The sequence below is a fragment of the Aotus nancymaae genome, unplaced genomic scaffold (genome assembly GCF_030222135.1).
Source record: "Aotus nancymaae isolate 86718 unplaced genomic scaffold, 86718_ANA_hifiasm-v0.15.2.pri h1tg000008l, whole genome shotgun sequence".
NCBI classification, from domain to species: domain Eukaryota; kingdom Metazoa; phylum Chordata; class Mammalia; order Primates; family Aotidae; genus Aotus; species Aotus nancymaae.
The window spans coordinates 46,492,946-46,511,130 of NW_026988419.1; the positions used below are offsets into that span (position 1 = coordinate 46,492,946).

At 36.9% G+C, this 18,185-nt stretch overlaps 1 pseudogene; it reads left to right on the forward strand.

The window, feature by feature from the left end:
• The window catches only part of LOC105731944 (acyl-coenzyme A thioesterase 11-like), a 59,914-nt pseudogene that overhangs the window by 24,222 nt on the left and 17,507 nt on the right, over nucleotides 1–18,185 (forward strand).

An 18,185-nucleotide genomic window follows, 5' to 3' on the forward strand; every position in this document is an offset into this window, starting at 1 on the left:
TGAATATGATTATTTTTTGATACGTTGAATTTTGTTCCTCTGACATTTATACTCCCCTTCATTACTGGTAGAATATCTGGAATCAGGTCTTTGTTCTTTCTCAAGACAAATTTTTATTGCTTGATAGAAAGGAGACGTTACTTGCAAATAGCTTGCCTTCTTGGATTTTGTTTAATGGAGACAGCTTCTGAAAATATTCAGGATAGAGGAGAAAGCTGAATTCCTTTGATGGAAATGAGTGAGGGAAGATAAATTTCCCAAAACTGAGACTAGATGTTTATGACTCGCAAGAATAGTGGTGAGTCACACTGTATTCCCAGACAGTACACCCCGGAACTGGCAGGACATTTGAGTGGTTTTACTTTGTGCTTCTCCTGGGCCCACGGCAATAGGACTCCCTGCTTTGACAAATATTTCTGCACTGAGATTTGACATGAGATGAGCAGAGCCGTCTTCTTTTAGAGACTGACCATATTAGTCTGTTTTATATTGCTTATAACAGAGTACTTGAAACTGGATAATTTGTAAAGTAAAGGAATTTATTTTTTATGGTTGTAGAGGCTGAGAAGTTCAAGATTGAGGGGCTGCATCTGGTGAGGGTTTTCATGCTGGTAGGGGCTTTCTGCAGAGTCTCAAAGTGGCACAGGGTGAGTGGGCTGAGTGTGCTAACATGGCAGCTCAGGTCTTTTTTTTGTTTCTTGTAAGGCCACCAGTTCTAATCCCATGATAACCTGTTAATCCATTTACCTTTTAATCCATCGATTCATGAATATATTGATGTATTTATGAAAACAGAACCCTCACCTCTGACCCATTCACCTCTTAAAGGACCCACCTCTTAACACTGCCACATTGGGGATTACATTTCTACATGAATTTTGGAGAATACAACTATTGAAATCATAGCAGGGACTAAGTGACTTGGAGAATGAGATATCAAAGGAGAACATGATAATGAAAGATGAAAGGATTCTTGTGATCTCTTAGGACCTAGGTTGAATTTCCTGCTAGCCTGTGTGATGAACACTTGGAGTTGGAATTAATTTGATTTAAATAACATAAAAGAAATTTGGTATTTCGTGCATATCTGTTTGAAGTTGAAGATACAGTACATACCTATTTTATCCATGAGGGTTCTCCAGGGAAACAAAATTAATTAATTAATTTGTTCCTTTGTTCCTTTATCTTTGAACTAGTTCACGTGATTTTGGGGGCTGATGAGTCTGAACATTTGTAGGGCAGGTCAGCAGACTGACTGAAAATGCATGCAAGAGTTGGTATTGCAGTCTTGAGGCAGAATTTCTTCTTCTCTGAAAAACTTTAGTATTGCTCCATAAATCTTTTATTATTATGATTACCTGTATATTTGCTTTTGACATCATAGACAAAATAAAAAGGATATCAAAATGTCCACAAGAAAAAAATAGGAAGAACAAAAACATCAGGCATTTGCTAGTGCCAATTTTGGTAACCTAAAATTCTTTTAAAAACAGAGTTTTTAAAACAAAATTGTATTTACTTAAGGTATACAGCATGTTTTTAAATTTCAATAGCTTTTAGGGTACAAGTGGCTTTTTGTTACATGGATGAATTATATAGTGGTGAATTCTGAGATTTTAGTGCATCCATCACCAGAGTAGTGTACATTGTATCTAAAATGTGGCTTTTTATCCCTAGCCCCCTCCCCACCCTCCCACTTTGGAGTCTCTAAAGTCCATTATATCACTCTGTATGCCTTTATTTATTTATAGCTTAGGTCCCACTTATAAGTGAGGGTGTATGGTTTTTGGTTTTCCACTCCTATGTCACTTCACTTAGAATAATGGCCTCCAGCTCCATCCAAGTTGTTTCAAAAGACATTATTTCTTTCCTTTAATGACTGAGTAGTATTCCATCATGCACATATACCACATTTTCTTTATCCATTCATTAGTGGATGGGCACTCAGGTTGGTTCCACATCTTTGCAATTGTGAATTGTGCTGCTATAAACATACATATGCAAGTTGTTTTTCATATAATGACTTTTCCTTTTGGTGGATACCCAATAGTGAGATTGCCGGATCAAATGATTGATCTACCTTTAGTTCTTTAAGGGCTCTCCATACAGAAAAACAGATAATTCTTTAAAATAAGCATCCACAAACACTTTTTTCTTGTCTAATTTTATAAAAATCTACCGTGATTGTTTCATGTGCTGCATGCCTGCTTTATTCTCATTGCTCTTGTTCCCCCAGCATTTTTTTTTAAACACTGATAATAGTTGGTATTTGAAAAGCTTTCCATCAATCAGGAAAAAAATAATTCTTATAGACAAGGAGACATGCTATTATATTTGGAATAAATTTGAAAACAAAAATAATATGAATTAATTGGTATTACAAAGGGATATAAATGGATTGTTTATTGCACCTTTCTTTCTGCAGCCACTTCCAAGGTCCTTTTATTCTTTATAATAAGACAAAAATAAAAGTTTAATCAATAGAAATGAGCTTGGTCCCAAGACAAGAGTTAACCTTGGATTTGAATGATTCTATTGATTTGGCTGTATGAACCTGAGGCAGGATTTCATCTAAGGGTTGGGGTGTACTTTAGTTTAAAATGAGTGCTTCTTAAGTTGTTGGCAAATAGACTGGAATTGCCAATAAACTTGGCTGAGATGGGCTCAAACAATAGCTAAGCTCATAGAAAGATAATAACTCAGATAAATATAGGAGTCAGAAAATGTTCCCTTTATAAAAAACCGTTCTACACTGTAATTATCAAAATAAATATCATGAGTTATGAGAAGTGAAGCTAACCAAAATACTTCAAGGACCCGTGTGACCTTCACAGTGGAAAATAGGGGCATAATTTTAATCTTTTTTTTCCCTTAAGAGCTATATTCTTCCTTTTACCTACTCAAACTTTCAATTTCTATATTCTAAAATATCAAATTCACCTACAGGAAAGTCATAATTTTGACAACTTCTTAACTTCTTAAATACTTGTTTAAGAGGTTCTGGCCCTGAAACCTTAGACAGTGACAGTGGTTAGCTCATTAGGCATAGGGATGTGGAAGGCAGGTCGAAGATGGCACAAAACAATTGTAACCTCACGCCCACTCCTCCCTCTCCTTCCCCAATTCCCCGTTTGTCACTGCACCACATTGTAGACATAGTTCCGCCAACGAAATAATCAGCTTATTGGAGAAGAAAGGAAGTTTACTACTGGAAATAATGCAGGTTTGTTTTAAATGTTTTGATGAAGCTCACTGAGGTTTTAATTAAAGTTGATAATATATTGTATTTTGTTTTATTTTATTGCCTTCTAGAGGTTAGAGATGCAATGTTGAATAAGGTGTGGCCCCTGTTCTTAATTTAATGGTAGATTTAGACATGAAGTAGTTACTATACAACACTGTAAATTCTGTAACAGAAGTCTGAAACATATTCTGAAACTATAGTGCCAAGAACAACTAACTCTGCCTTAGGATAAAAAGAAATTAATATAAAAGTAGGTCTTATAGTATTTTGAAAATGTGTTGACATAGTAAAAACTAATTTAAGGGAAGAGAAGGCCTCTTCCAAAAATAAGAAGCCAAAAATGCAAGGATATGAGAAAACAGATCCATTGGCCTAACACAAGCAGACACAGGGAGTTATAACAAAAATGAAAAGTGTAACCCTGTAATTACAACATGCAAGTAAGAGAAGCCTAGGTATCATCTTTGCAATCCCTGGTTAACAGAAGAAACAGCCGGGTGAAGTGGCACATGCCTGTAATACCAGCATTTTGGGAGGCCAAGGTGGGTGGATCATTTGGGGTCAGGAGTTTGAGGCCAGCCTGGCCAACATGGTGAAAACTTGTCTCTACTAAAAATACAAAAATTAGCTGGGTGTGGTGGCACGTGCCTGTGATCCCAGCTACTCAGGAGGCTGAGGCAGGAGAATCACTTGAACCCAGGAGGCAGAGGTTGCAATAAGCTGAGATCATGCCATTGTATTGCAACCTGGGTGAAGGAGTGAGACTGTGTCAAAAAAAAAAGAAGTGAGGAAACAGAGGAGCAGTTTTTGATTTTGTTTCTTTTTGTATGGATATATATATATAACTAAACCTGTACATTCGTGAACTTTTTGGGTACTATAAACCTATAGCTTCTCTCCCTGACTCAGATGAAGTCAGTATAGGTAATCACAGGAACGCCAAGACATGTTGCCACATTTATGCTCCTAGTCAGTATCAATGAATAGAAGAAACACTTTACTGGAGGGAAAAAGCAAAAGCTATACAAGGAGACAGCAGAAGGAAGTGGGAAAGGTTCACAACAGAAGTTGTTTTTTCCAAGTATGCGAGCAATGAGAAATGTATTCCGGGAAAAGCAAACTGTAAGTGCAAAGGCTCAGGAGCATAGGACGATTATGGTGAATCTGACGAACAGTAAGTTGATTGAAGGATCTAGAGTAGCAGCCATCACCTCCAGAGTCATTGGCAAAACTACAGGGCACGGCTTTTGGTACATCACTACTCTTTGAATAAATCTTCAGCTTGATAAATTGGGTCAAGATAGTATGTAAATTTTGGGAATTCAAGGGAGCAGAGTGAAGTCTCTGATACTAGATTAATTTTTAGATCATTAGAAGATCTGTTTAGAGGTCTCAAAGTAGGCATATGAGCTCCTGAGGATTGGTTTTATCTCTTCACTTGCCCTGGTTTTCTTTTACTGATACCCATTTGTCTCTTCACCTTTAGAAACCTCTTAACTTTAGGTGCCCAAATAACACTAAATAAGAAGAAATAATAAGATGCATCACTGCTTAGAATTCAAAAGAGCTCTGGGTTGAAGCTATTAAAATTTACAAAGCACAACTCCATTGAGAAGTTTATATTAAATTTGATATAATTCCCTTGTTTTTATTTCTGTTTCCATTATATATGCTATTATAAAATGCATGCTGTAGTAAAGTCATAGTAAACTATATGCTATAATAAAGTTATGGTTTTCATTCTTGATTTTGATTCCTTATGATGAATATGTCTTGGATGAAAAAAAAAAACAACACCCAGTGATATTCTAACACAAAAAAGTAGTTACAAAAAGTTCAAAGGCATAATGCATTAGTTTTTTACTGTTGCAAAACAAATTACCACAAACTTAGCAGTTTAAAAGGTCATACGCTTATTATCTCTGAGTTTCTGTGGGTAAGGAATCCAGGCATAGCTTCCAGGGGCTTACAAGGCTGCAGTAAACCTGGTATATAGAGCTGGAGGCTCATCTGAGGCCTGCCTCCTCTTCCAATCTCACTGGTTGTTGGCAGAATTTGATTTCTTATAGCCGAAAGACCGAGCCCTCACATCCTGGAGGCTGCCTGACATTCCTTGCTATGTAACTCTCTCTACAGCATGGCAGTTTGCTTCTTACAGGCCAATAGGTGAGTGTCTGCTGCTGCTTTGAGTATCTTAAGAATTCATCTGATTAGGCCAGGCCCCATCCAGCATAATCTCCATTTTGGTTAACTCAAAGTCAACTATTAGAACCCTTAATTACATCTGCAAAAATCCCTTTACCTTTGCCATACAATATACTCTTATGAAAGGGAATGATATCCCATTCTATTCACAGAAACTGCCTACCCCAGTGGAGAGACATACAAGGATGTAGAGCAGTGGAAGCCATGTTAAAATTTTGCCTACCATGGCCGGACGCAGTGGCTCATGCCAGGTGGGTGGATCACAAGGTCAAGGATCTGAGCCATGCTGGCCAACATGGTGAAATCTTGTCTCCACTAAATATTCAAAAATTAGCTGGGTGTGGTGGTGCACACCTGTAGTCCCAGCTACTAGGGAGGCTGAGGCAGGAGAGTCGCTTGAACCCAGGAGGCGGAAGTTGCAGTGAGCCGAGATCACACCACTGCATTCCAGCCTGGCGACACAGTGAGACTTCATCTCAAAAAAAAAAAAAAAAAAAAGAAATAAATTGTCTACCATATGTTAATTATACATTACATACATTTTTCCTAGTCTCACAAAGATGCTGAGAAATGTTAAACCTTAATAATATTTAAGCCTTATATTCTGTCACAGCACTGTCCAATAGAAATATAACATAAACCACAAATGTGAACCGCATATGTAACTTTAAAATTTTTAGTAACCAAATAGGAAAAGGTAGAAGAGAAACAGGTGAAATCAATTTTAAGATATTTTAAATATAGCCAGAATATTATCTCAACATGTAACCAATATAAAACGTTATTAGATATTATGTATTTTTTAAATACAAGGTCTTTGAACACCACATCTCCATTTTGCCTGGCTGCACCTCACTTGCTCAGTATCCATAGGGGGCTCTTGGCTGCTGAATTTCACTGCACATGGCTATCACGTGCCTTTTCTTTTTTTTTTAACTTTTCTTTTAGGTTTTAGGGTACAAGTGAGGGTTTGTTACATAGGTAAACACGTGTCACAGGGGTTTGTTGTATGTATTATTTCATCATTCAGGTATTAGCCAGTACCCAATAGTTACCTTTTCTGCTCCTCCCCCTCCTCCCACCCTCTCCTGTCAAGTAGAACTCAGTGTCTGTTGTTTCTGTCTTTGTGTTCATAAGTCCTTATCATTTAGCTCCCATTTATAAGTGAGAACATGCAGTATTTGGTTTTCTGTTTCTGCATTAGTTTACTAAGGATAATAGCCTCCAGCTCCATCTATTTTCCCACAAAAGCCATGATCTCATTCTTTTATGGCTGCATAGTAGTCCAAGGTATATATGTACCATATTTTCTTTATCCATTCTGTCATTGATGAGCATTTGGGTTGATTCCATGTCTTTGCTATTGTGAATAGTGCTGCATTGAACATTAATGAGCATGTGTCTTTATGGTAGAATGATTTGTATTCCTACTGATATTTACCCAGTAATGGGATTGCTGGGTGGAATGGTAGTTCTCCTTTTAGCTCTTGAGGAATTGCCATTACTGTTTTTCACAATGGTTGAATTAATTTACACTTTCACCAACAGTGTATAAGTGTTCCCTTTTCTCCACAACCTTGCCAGCATCTGTTATTTTTTGACATTTTAATAATTGCCATTCTGACTGATGTTAGATGGTATCTCATTTTGATTTTGATTTGTATTTCTCTAATGATCAAAGATGTTGAGCTTTTTTTCATATGCTTGTTGGCCACATGTATGTCTTTTCTGAGAAGTGTCTGTTCATGTCCTTTACCCACTTTTTAATAGGGTGTTTGTTTTTCTCTTTTAAATTTGTTTTAAGTTACTTATAGATGCTGGCTATTAGACTTTTGTCAGATACATAGTTTGCAAATGTTTTCTCCCATTCTGTAGGTTGTCTGTTTACTCTGCTAATAGTCTCTTTTTCTGTATCACCTGCCTTTTCAACAATATCCACCAGGTTTCACAAGAAGTTTACAGCTCTAAACCAGCAGTGCCAATCCTTTTCTTCTCTTGGTGACAAGAGTTAGGATTCTGTTTGTATTCACATATTTTTTACTTTCCACATATTTGGTATTTCACTTGAAATTTTTACCTAGATAATTAAGAAATTAAGCAATGCAAATTTTACTACTTAAATAATCAAATTTAAATTCAAAATTACTTGTATAACTGATACACCATTCCTTAGTTTTTCTGTAATTTCATCCTAGATAATCTGCCTGGTGAGAAAGCAAATAATTATGAATTACATGCACACTCCATACTTAACAACATAATCACAATTATTTTAAAGTTAGATCATTTTAAATACCCAAGGAATTTTCACAACCTGAGAAGCAATTAAATGGTTTTCTTTTTACCATCTCAAATTGTTTAATAGAACATATTAAAAATAGAAACCCGAAGTTTTGAAAAGTAACAAAATGTTCTGTTACAAAACTGCACACTATTACTGCAATCTACTAATTGCCAAGGGAGGTTTCTAATTCTTACACACACAGTGAGCCCTGATGGGATTATGATGTTTGCATTTATTCATACTTATTACTGTGAAAAACAGACTCATTTAATTTACATTTTGTTATTTATAGGTTGTGATACAATTTCCTTTTATATGAGAAAAAACTCCCTTTGTTAATAGTATTCTTTGGTTTTAACTTTTATAGTCTTTCTCCTTATGTATCTTCTAGGTAAAATTAAATATATATTTAGAGACTGAGTCTTCTCAAATACTTTCTTCTTAACTTTTAGAAAATCATTAATTTATAAAATTTAAAAAATATTTACAGATGCCATACAGAAGCAATCATGAATGGAGAGAAGATTGAAATATGAGTTTTTATCACTAACTTCCATAAAATGAGAATAGTTTAGTTTTATAGCAGTAATTAAGCTTTCTCTTTGTTCTATTAGTTTCAGCTACATGATATCTGTAAGATGTCAATAAACTTGATTCTAATGAGAAACCATAATTATTTATCTCTGAAAGATTTGTATTGTCAATTAGGTTCAGAAGAAAAGAATGAGACTTGGCATTTTAACTCATATTGAAGAGAGAAGTGACTGGTGTTGTAGCCATAACTATAGAAGAAGATGGAAAAATCATTAAGTGAAAGTGTGCAAATAATATTTTAAATAAAAACATAAGCTGGGCGCAGTGGCTCACGCCTGTAATCCCAGCACTTTGGGAGGCTGAGGCGGGTGGATCACGAGGTCAAGAGACCATCCTGGTCCACATGGTGAAACCCCGTCTCTACTAAAAATACAAAAAATTAGCTGGGCATGGTGGCGCGTGCCTGTAATCCCAGCTACTCAGGAGGCTGAGGCAGGAGAATTGCCTGAACCCAGGAGGCGGAGGTTGCGGTGAGCCGAGATCGCGCCATTGCACTCCAGCCTGGGTAACAAGAGCGAAACTCCGTCTCAAAAAAAAAAAAAACATAAAATATAAAATTAGGACTATGTATACACTTTTTGCCTCCTGGTTGAATAAACCTTTTAAAAACACATCCAGGAAAAATTAACCACATACGTAAGTTATATTTCTAAGCAAAATAATCAAGTACATGCAATTAATATTTGTTCACTGCTCAACTATTTATAACATTTTTTGATTTCTTTTGTGAAGAAATTTTAGCAAAGCCTGAAGGTTTGTTTATTCTTTTTGAAGCACGATGCTCACATAGTCCAAGAGATGGCAGCCAATACCCTTTGCAAAACAAATGACTTGTGTTGATACTTTATCCTGGCAAATGTGGGTTCTTTATTTTAATAACATCAACACTGAAGCAATTATTAAAGGAATGAAAATTGCTGAAATTCTAAATGTGTATATATTTTTGTAAGTGTGGTTTAAAGAGATTGCTCAGAGTATTTTACAAGGTAAACTAAATAGATTTCTCCCTCTCTTTTTTCTTACTGAGTTCAGAGCAGTGGTTTCTGCCAGCAGATTAACCTAGATTTACTTATAGAATAGTAGACTTAAAGAATAAATTATAATATAAATAATTATTTCAGAAGCATTAAAATTAAATATGTAAAATACTAATAATACTGTTTATTAATAGAATGTTTGCCAAAACTGAGTTGTTTTGGAGTATCATAGTTACCTTTTTTGTTAGACTCCTAATTAAAATCAACTCATTTTTATGACAGGAGGGATTCTTCACAATGTATGAAAAGAAAAGCAAATAAAGTGAATATTTTATTTCTGCATTTGTTTTAAGGGGGTATTTAAACTCTGAATATATTACTTTGTGTAATATTAAGCTGCTTTGTTGTGGAATTCTACAGGGAAAGGGAAAGCATTAAAGAAAGAAAGCCATTGTCTTGTTTTAGGCTATCTAATTAATTACAGTAATGGATCCAGGAACTCAGCTTTCCTAAATTCCAAAATTCAATACAGAACCCTTTATATTAGTATGTTAGCTTTGTAATGTTGTACAACAAATTTCCACAAACTTTACTGCTTGAAGAAACAGCCATTTATTATCTCACAGTTCCATAGGTCAGAAGTCTGACCATAGCTCAGCTGAAGATCCCAGAAAGCTAAAATCAAGATGTTGTCTTGGCTGTGTTCTCATCTGGAGGTCATGTGGTTGTGGCAAGATTTAGTTTCTTGGTTGTATTACTGAGTTCCACATTTCCTTGCTGACAGTCATCTAGGGGCTGCTCTCCACTCATAGAGGCCACCTGTATTCTTTGCCTTGTGGTCCCCTCTATATTCAAAGCCAGCAATAGATAATCTCCCTCACATGGAGTCTTCTTATGCTTTGAATCTATTTTGTCAAGAAGAACCCGTTTCCTTTTTAGGGCTCATGTGATTAGGCCAGAATCTCTGGGATTATACTCTTTCTCCTTTAAGGTCAACTAATTTGGGAGCTTAATTACATCTACAAAATGCTTTCACACTGGCACCTAGATTAGTGTTGGATTGAATGAGAGAAGGTGTGTGTATACACCAGGGACCAGAAATCTTGGAATTCTGCTTACCACACCCAGAATGTAGATTGTAAACACTATCTTATTTAGAAAATGTATAGACCTTTTCACATTGGAGTTGTTAATTCACCATTAGAGGGGGGCTTTATTTATTTTTTGGTGCTAATGAACCACTTATTTTCTAAGTAAGTTTATTCATACAAATAGCTCACCAAAGAAAAGAATGATAGCAAATAATCTGGAAAGACCCATAAAAATAACTTGCAAATAGAACTGAGAATTTGAGACTCCTAATTTTGCAGATAACCAACTTTTAAAAGCTTTTTTCTAGTACCACCTCTGACCTACAGGGAATCTATGTCAAAAACAACATCAACAGAAAAACTTCTCCAGTACTTTTTTATAGTCAGATTTGGGGACAACCGTAGTCTTAGTATTATCTTATCTTAACTTGTTCGAGGCCCATGTTAGCTAGTAGTAGAGCCACAGCTAAAACTTTGTTTTCCAGACATTCACGTCTAATTCTTTTTATATTGCCTACTGTGCCTGGTCTCCCATCAGTGGGACAAGATAAGGCAAACCTACATCTCTCTAAAGATTGCTATAAATGGATACTAAAGGGCTGGCAAACTCTCACAACTACCTGTTACTGGTATATTTTAACTGGAGACTTTCTGAACTAGGATTCTGTTTTAGCTATCTATTGCCACAATAATGCTATGAAATAAGCAACCACAAAATGGCAGTGACATAAAACATGCACTGATTTTTTTGCTTATGAATGAATGTATGGGTAGGTTGGTTGGGTCTACTTGATGATAGCTGGGGTCACTCATGGGTTTGTGGTCATTAGGTCCCCACTGGGAACTGGTTGGCCTAGCATGGCTTTGTATGAGATGACTCAGCTCTGTTTCTCATGGTTGCTCATCCTCCAGCATTCTATTCCAGACTTGCTCTTATGATGATGGCAGGGTTTTAAAAGACGGTGGAAGTGCATGCACAAGAACTCTTGAAATTTAGCCTTGGAACTGGTGTGTTATTACTTCTACCACATGCTCAATGGCCTAAGGTTCAAGGGCTGAGGAAATAGACTCTAATGTTTGATGAGAACTGCTGTAAAGTCACATTGCAAGGAGTTTGGATATAGGATACAGGGATTAATGGAGAATTGAGGTCATTTTTTTGGAATCGTTCTACCACAAATGTCATAGCCTATTCTGACTGCTTATTTGGTTTCTTCAAGACTGACTTTTGCAACATGGCCACAAATACATATTTTTCATACTGTTAGGATTTAGTTATCTTGAATATTAGTTGTTGTATTTCTTAAACTATGTGTTAATACTTTTGGGAAACAGAGGTATTGATTGAAGTGTTAGAGAACTCTAAAAAACTGGAATTTACTTTTTAAAACTTAGATACATACACATAAGAAAAAAATAGGAGGACAACAGAAACATCAATGCTTTGCCTCACTCTTTCCCACTGTTACTCTTATTTACCAGAAATGAAGAACTTTTAGTAATTTAATTTCTTATTTTTCTGTATCTCTAAATAATCTGTTCATTGTTATATCTTCCTTAATCAAGTCTAGATTTTATTAATTGACATTGCTATGGTGAGTTAAGATTTAGCTCATAATACTTCTCCCTTCTCCTTTGTTCTGTTCTAATACTAGTTAAATCACTTTTTGTCTTTTTAATTATTGTATGTTGTTAATGTCATGCTTAATCAATGTTATTAGAAGGGTAATAGTGATAATATAATTAAGCTATTTTATAGTATATGTTATCAATATTATATTACCAACTAGATGTTAATTAAATTAATATAATCATTTCATTTGATCTTTATAAAAAATTCTAGGAAGTATTTTAAACTTAATTTTATGGATGAGAAAACAGGATCAGAGATGGTAAGTAACCTTCTTAAAGTCATATAAGTAGTAAATGATAGACCACTAGCTAAAGCCTCAGAATCTAATTTCAGATTTATTTTGAATATACTATTCTTCATCAAAACCATATCTGCATCTACAAGAAATAAAATTTTGTAAAAGCATATATGAAAAATTTGTACTTTATTTTGCCCACAATTTCATCTCTTGACAGGTCAAGAAAGATGAAAGGGAATTGCTATTCTGTGGCTAATTTTAAATAAAAAAGAACTGATTGATGATGTGGAACTGATGTGCAGCTTGAGAGAAAAGTCCATAGGATGCTGAACATAGTCAAGTATATACAGTGGATTTTAGAAAAGAAAATTTCAAAAATCTTTAGGAAAAAACATAGGCATGAAACCATAATTGGAAACATAAAGGAAAATGTGGTTCAAAATGACTGGTAACTGACATTCAATGTAGAACGTACAGTTTATTTCACTGATAATGAATAGGAAGCTGTAGTGGAAGAAACAAATGTGAATAAAATGCTGAAGGGAGACTTTAAAGGTTACTTACTGAAGATGGGAAAAAAAATACAAAGAAAGGTGCAAATCTATAAATGTGATAATTAGGATGACAGAAGTTATATTGAGTTCACTTTAAGAAATATGCTATAAATAATTTTTAAGTGGTATGAAAACTTATATTGAGGTAAGAAGAAAGAGAAGAATGAAGAAAGAGCAGGTTTGTTGTCTGAAACAGTTGGTATAATATTAACAGATTTAGGAGAAAGCTCAACTACTCAGTGTATGTATTGCTCCTTTTTTACCCATTGAATGGGAATAGTCTTAAATTTATGAAGCAAACATAACTAAGAGGAAACTGAAGGCCAATATTGGAGACAAGAAATAAAAGAATAGTCACTTTAATGAATCTACTCCTTGGGCTAGCTGAATTGTATCTTTTAAAAAAATACGTAAATAGGCCAGGTGCACTGGCTCAGGCCTATAATCCTAGCACTTTGGGAGGCCAAAGCAGGTGGATCACCTGAGGTCAGAAGTTCAAGACCAGCCTGGCCAACATGGTGAAACCCCATCTCTACTAAAAATAAAAAAAAATTAGCTGGGCATGGTGGCGGGTGCCTGTAATCCCAGCTTCTCAGGAGGCTGAGGCAGGAGAATCACTTGAACTTAGGAGGTGGAGGTTGCAGTGAGCTGAGATCACACCATTGCACTCCAGACTGGGCAACAAGAGTGAAACTTCATCTCAAAAAACAAATAAATACATACTACCTTGAATATGTGATCGAAGAACTGTCAGAAACTTTTGAGAAATTCTGAAAAATGATAAGTAATATGGTTTGGCTGTGTCCCCACCCAAATCTCATCTTAAATAGTTCCCATAACCCCCAGGAGCCCTACAAGGGACCCCATGGGAGGTAATTGAATCATGAGGGTGGTTACCTCCATGCTGCTCTTGTGATAGTAAGTCCTCATGAGATCTGATGCTTTTATAAGGGGTTTTTCCCTGCCTTCTCTTTGTACTTCTCCTTGCTGCCACCATGTAAGGAAGGACGTGTTTGCTCTCTCTTCCACCATGATTCTAAGTTTCCTGAAGACTTTCCAGCCCTGCAAGACTGTGAGTCAATTAAACCTCTTTCCTTTACAAATTAGCCAGTCTTGGCTATGTCTTTATATTAGTAGCAGTGTGAGAATGGATGAATACAGTAAATTGGTACTGCAGAGGTTGGAAAAGTTTGGAGGGCTCAGAAGAAGACAGTAAATTGTGGAGAGATTTGGAAATTCCTAGAGACTTGGAGGGCTCAGAAGACAGAAAGATGTGGGAACATTTGGAACTTTCTAGAGACTTGTTGAGTGACTTTGACCAAAATGTTGATAGTGATATGGACAGTGAAGTCCAGGGTAAGGTGATCTCAGATGGATATGAGGAACTTGTTGGGAACTGGAGTAAAGGTCACTCTTGCTTTGCAAAGAGACTGGTGGCATTTTGTCATGCCCTAAAGATCTGTAGAACTATGAACTTGAGAGAGGTGATTTAAGTTATCTGGTGGAAGAAATTTCTAAATGGCAAAGCATTCAAGAGGAAGTAAAGCATAAAAGTTTGGAAAATTTGTAAACTGATGATGTGATAACAAATAAAAACCAATTTTCTGAGGAGAAATGAAAGCCCACTGCAGAAATTTCCATAAGTAATGAGAAGTCCAATGTTAATCACCAAGACAATGGGGAAAATATCTTCAGGGCATGTCAGAAGCCTTCCCAGAATCTCCTCCATCACAGGCCTGGAGGCCTAGGAGGAAAAAAATGCTTTCATGGACTGGGCCCAGGGCTCCCCTGCTCTGTGCAGCCTCAGGACAAGGTACCCTGCATCCTAGCTGCTTCAGCTCCAGCCTGGGCTAAAAGTGGCCAAGGCACTGCTTGGATCATTGCTTCAGAGGGTGCAAGCTCCAATCCTTGGCCACTTCCATGTGTGTTGAGCCTGTGAGTATGCAGAAGACAAGAAATGAGTTTGGGAAACTTCTGCCTAGATTTCAGAGGATGTGTGGAAATACCTGGATATTCAGGTAGAAGTTTGCTACAGGGAAAGAGTCTTCATGGAGAACCTCTGCTAGGGCAGTGAAGAAGGGAATTGTGGTATCACAGCCCCCACACAGAGTCCCCACTGGGGCACTGCCTAGTGGAGCTGTGAGGAGAGGGCCACCATCCTCCAGATCCCAGAATGGTAGATCCACTGACAGCTTGCATTGTGAGCCTGGAAAAGCCGCAGATGATGCCAGCCATGAAGGCAGCTGGGAGGGTCCTGTACCCTGCAAAGCCACAGGGGTGCAGCTGCCCAAGGCCATGGGAGCCCACCTCTTGCATCAGCATGACCTGGATGTGAGACATGGAATCAAAGGAGATAATTTTGGACTTTTAAGGTGTAATGACTGCCCTATTGGATTTTGTACTTGCATGGCACCTGGGGCCTCTCTGCTTTGGCCAATGTTTCCCATTTGGAGCAGGTGTATTTGTCCAATGCCTGTTCTTCCATTGTATCTAGGAAGTAACTAACTTGCTTTTGATTTTATAGGCTCATAGGTAGAAGGGACTTGCCTTGTCTCAGATGAGACTTTGGACTTGGACTTTTGTGTTAATGCTGGAATAAGTTGAGACTTTGGGGGACTGAAAAGACATGACTTTGTTTTGAAATGTTAGGACATGAGATTTGGGAGTGTCCTGGAGCAGAATGATATGGTTTGGCTGTGTCCTCAACCCAAATTTCATCTTGATTTATAGTTCCCATAATTCTCATGTGTCATGAGAGGGACCTGGTGAGGGGTAATTAAATCATGGGAGTTTTTACTCTCATGTTATTCTTGTGATAGTAAGTTCTTACAAGATCTGATGGTTTTATAAGAGGCTTCCCCCTTTTCTAGGTTCTCATTCTCCTTGCCACCATGTGAAGAAGGACGTGTTTGCTTCCCCTTCTGCCATGATTGTAAGTTTCCTGAGGCCTCCCAGCCCTGCAGAACTGTAAGTCAATTAAACCTCTTTCCTTTATAAATTATCCAGTCTTGGGTGTGTCTTTAGGGCAGCATGAGAATGAACTAATATGAGAAGTATCAAAAGCCTATAGATAAGCAACTTTGTCTTCTGCCATGCCACCCTGTGTTAGGCCATTCTTGCATTGCTATAAAGAAATACCTGAGACTGGATTATTTATAAAGGAAAGAGGTTTAATTGGCTGCTGGTTCTGCAGGCTGTACAGGAATCATGGCATTGCCCTCTGCTTGGCTTCTGATGAGGGCCTGAGGAAGCTTAACAATCATGATGGCTGTGTATCAATGGCCAAAAACAAACTGCAAAGTTGGAGCTGAAGTATTACATGGTGAGAGTGGAAGCAAGAGAGTGAGGATAAATGATGCCACACACTTTTAAACAATCAGATCTCACATGAACTCACTCATGATCCAGGGGAAGGGGCTACGCCATTGAGGGAATCCACACTCATGATGGAAACTCCTCCCATCAGGCCCCATCTCCAACACTGGGGATTCCATCTCTATGTGAGATTTGGGTGGAATAAATATCCAAACTATATCACACTCTGAAAGTGCCCAATCTCATTTGACTAGCAACTTAAAAAATTGTTTTGGTTTATTTATTTATTTATTTATTCATTTATTTAGTGATAGGGTCTCACTCCATCACACAGGCTGGAGGTGCAGTGGTATGATCACAGTTCACTGCAGCCTCAACTTCCTGGGCTCAGGTGTTTCTTTCCACCTCAGCCTCCTGAGTACCTGGGACCACAGGTGCATGACACTATGCTGACTAACTTTAGTATTTTTTTTTTTTTGTAGAGATGGGATTTCTCTGTTTCCCTGGCTGGTCTAAAACTCTTGGACTCAAGCAATCTGCCCACCTCTGCCTCCCCAAATGCTCCTCCTCCAAAAAAAAAAAAAAAAAAAGTGTGCCAGCATGCCCAGCCCGAGCAACTTTTATTTTTAAGGTAAGCATCTGAAGATAAACAATTTGGATTTTCATCAAGGAAGAAAGCGAATACTAGAATTTACAGTCTGATAAATGGATCATGAGCAAAATGTTGAGGGTCCTGTTAACCAAGCCATGGAGAGAGGCATAATTGTCCCAAGATCCATTCATGCCAAATTAACCTTTCTTATGTCTACCTTCTTACCCCTTGCTGTTAGGAGTAGAAAAAGAATATTCCATGCTGCAAAGTGCATGGTGTGGTGTATAAAAAAATCCTGAAAAAGTTGAAATTTGCCTCTCCAGTATGGAAAAGACAGAAGCAACCTAATAACCGTAATGTTTTGATTGTATATAAACATATGACAACAATGATCATCTTCAAGATTAATTTGAATGTAAGCTAATGATCACACACCTTAATCATCAGAGTAACAACCAATCACTTAATGATATTATTATTTTTGTCTCATGTTGATATATTTATTCAACAGACCTTTATTAAATTTACTTCCTAGGAGCCAGACTGTAATAGATGCTGGAGATACAAAGATGAATAGAACCCCAAACTTTGAAGTTTCAATATCTAGGGGTGGTGTTAAAAACATGAGCAGTTACAGCAATATTATAAGTGTTACAGTAATTGAATGAAAACTATATGTTAATAAAATACTTATGATAAATATAATAATAAATCTACAAAGGGCAATGGGAATACAGAAGAGGCAATAGTTAATTTTACTTTGAAAAGTTGGAAATTTGGGGGAAAAATTCAAAAAGTGTAGGGAAAAAGGCATGAAACCATGTGGGAACATTTTACTGAGTCTTGGAACATGAATTGTAAAAAGAAAACTATAACAGCAGGAAAAGGACCAGCCTGTGAAAAGTCACAGCTTGAGACAGATTTATGTCCTCTGGCACTGGCAGATGATTTAGTCCTAGTAGAAAATGATGTGCATCATATGAGGCAGAAAGCTTGATGGGAGTTGTGGGTAGAAAGCAGGTACCACAAGTAGGCTTGTTAAAGAGTTGGGCTCACCTGACAGTAAGCTAGTTAAAGAATTGGGCTGCAGATATAATAATGCTAAGACAGAATTACTGTCTTAGAGGACAAGGTAGTAGGTACTAGAAAGGCCTTATATACTAGGCATCTTTTTTTATGAGAAATAAGGAGCCATTAAAGAGACGTAAAGATGTAATTAAAAAATGACCTCATTTAATTTCTTTTATAGAAAAATTACTCTGACAGCAGAAAAGAGGTTGGGTTAGAGAAGAAGATGGGAGGTAGGGAGGATACTAAACTTGTTTAAGTGATAAGTTGAACTAAAGCAGTGGAAGGTGAATACAGAAGAGGGAGGTGTAAATCGAGTTTGGAAAATCCACTAGTCTTATTAACTAATTGAAAAGGGTACATAATGGAGACAATGAAATCTCATTTATC